The sequence below is a fragment of the Piliocolobus tephrosceles genome, unplaced genomic scaffold (assembly GCF_002776525.5).
Source record: "Piliocolobus tephrosceles isolate RC106 unplaced genomic scaffold, ASM277652v3 unscaffolded_41803, whole genome shotgun sequence".
In the NCBI taxonomy this organism is placed as follows: Eukaryota; Metazoa; Chordata; class Mammalia; order Primates; family Cercopithecidae; genus Piliocolobus; species Piliocolobus tephrosceles.
In genome coordinates, this window is record NW_022326314.1 from 1 (window position 1) to 2107 (window position 2107).

At 45.2% G+C, this 2107-nt stretch overlaps 1 pseudogene across 1 annotated transcript; it reads left to right on the forward strand.

Annotated features, from left to right (window-relative positions):
- Nucleotides 1–6: 6 nt before the first annotated feature.
- Nucleotides 7–1568, forward strand: LOC111535402 (annotated as a pseudogene). Its single transcript, XR_002729430.2, has one exon. The product of XR_002729430.2 is annotated as a UDP-glucuronosyltransferase 1-3 pseudogene (transcript).
- The last annotated feature ends 539 nt before the right edge of the window (nt 1569–2107 follow it).

Consider the following 2107-nt stretch of genomic DNA (forward strand, 5'->3'; position numbering starts at 1 on the left):
GAGAACTTTTTCACCCTGACAACCTATGCCATTCCATGGACCCAGGATGAATTTGATCGTCTTGTGCTGGGCCACACTCAATGGTTCTTTGAAACAGAACATCTTCTGAAGAGATATTCAAGAAGTATGGCGATTATGAACAATATGTCTGTGGTCTTTCATAGGTCTTGTGTGGAGCTACTACATAATGAGGCCCTGATCAGGCACCTGAATGCTACTTCCTTTGATGTGGTGTTAACAGACCCGGTTAACCTCTGCGGGGTGGTGCTGGCTAAGTACCTGTCGATTCCTACTGTGTTTTTTTTGAGGAGCATTCCATGTGACTTAGACTTTGAGGGCACACAGTGTCCAAATCCTTACTCCTATATTCCTAAGTTACTAACGACCAATTCAGACCACATGACATTCCTGCAAAGAGTCAAGAACATGGTCTACCCTCTGGCCCTGTCCTACATTTGCCATGCTCTTTCTGCTCCTTATGCAAGTCTTGCCTCTGAGCTTTTTCAGAGAGAGGTGTCAGTGGTGGATCTTGTCAGCCATGCATCCGTGTGGCTGTTCCGATCAGACTTTGTGATGGACTACCCCAGGCCTATCATGCCCAACATGGTCTTCATTGGAGGCATCAACTGTGCCAACAGGAAACAACTATCTCGGGTCTGTATTGGTGCCTTCATCCAATCAATGTTCCAGGCAAAACTCTTTTTAAAAAATGTATTTACTTCCAAGTGCTTCCATATCTACTTATCTTTCTAAAGATTTTATTTTTGCTTCTTTGTCGTAACAGTCTTCAGTGAGATAAACTGTTGAGGGGACTAGTGTATTTCAGGTTTTCAGTGGTCACTGAGAGGAAGAAGAGGTACGGATGAGGGTCTATCAAAGGATGGGCAAGGACTGCTGTGACTCACGGACACTGTTTGTAAAGGCACCGTCTTCATGGTTGTGCATGTCCTTCAGTTGGGGAGGAGCAGGGACACTACATTCAGAACTGATCTATCCTGGGGTTTTTGGCTTGCCTGATTTTCAGTGGAAAGATGATGCAACAGTAAGTTATAATTGTTGACATGATAATTTTTCGTGGTCCCATCTTGCCAAAGATAGAGAGGTGACCACAGGAGACCTAAGCACTCACAGGAAGTAGAAGTGTCAAAGAGGTTGACTCAGTTCAGTGGAAGTGGGACAGTGAAGGTGGGATGAATGTCTGTGATCAGAGAATGAAACATGGAGTTCAGTTTCCAGAGAGGGATCTGTGCTGACAGAAGTTTTTCTGATCAGGAGTTGGGGGTCTGGTGTATGATGTGGGGACATCGTAGAGTTGGGAAGGTACAGTGATGGTTGCATGTCGAAAAGGGTCGTCTTCTCCTTGTAATGCTGAAATTATCAAGAGAGGGTGGAAGGGACTAGGGAGGAGATAAGACTGTGAACCTATAAGCCCAGTGAAGCTGCGACCAGTGATGAATGGACATCTGTGCAAGAAGGAAAGGGTTTCTCTGGAGGGGCTGAGCACATCACCAAACCCACCCTATCCCACTCCAAGTTTCTATAGTGAGATCTATTCTTTTTCCAAAAATGTCAGAGGCAGGTTTCATTAACCCAGAGTATTTGGGTTTCATTGAGATAGTACTTTGGGATCTGAGAAACCAAATTCACACACCAATGAGTTTGGTTTCTTAATCCATTGAGAGAGCCATCCTTTTTTTTTTTTTTTTTCTTGAGACTGAGTCTCGCCCTGTAGCCCAGGCTGAAGGGCAGTGGCCCCATCTCAGCTCACTACAGCCCCACCTCCCACGTTTAAGAGATTCTCCTGCCTCAGCCTCCTGAGTAACTGGGACTACAGGCACATGCCACCACTCCTGGGCTATTTTTTTTTTTTTTTTTAACTAGAGACGAGGTTTCGCCATGTTAGCCAGCCTGGTCTTGAACTCCTGACCTCATGTGATCTGCCTGCCTCAGCCTCCCAAAGTGCTTGGCTTACAGGTACGAGCCACTGTACCCAGCGAGGGAACCATCTTTCTTGTGAGAGAACTGAGCCCTTTTTTGTCATATTCACTGAATTTATATGAACTTCCATGAGTTTAGGTCCTTTGTATTCTTATTTCTGTACTTCTTT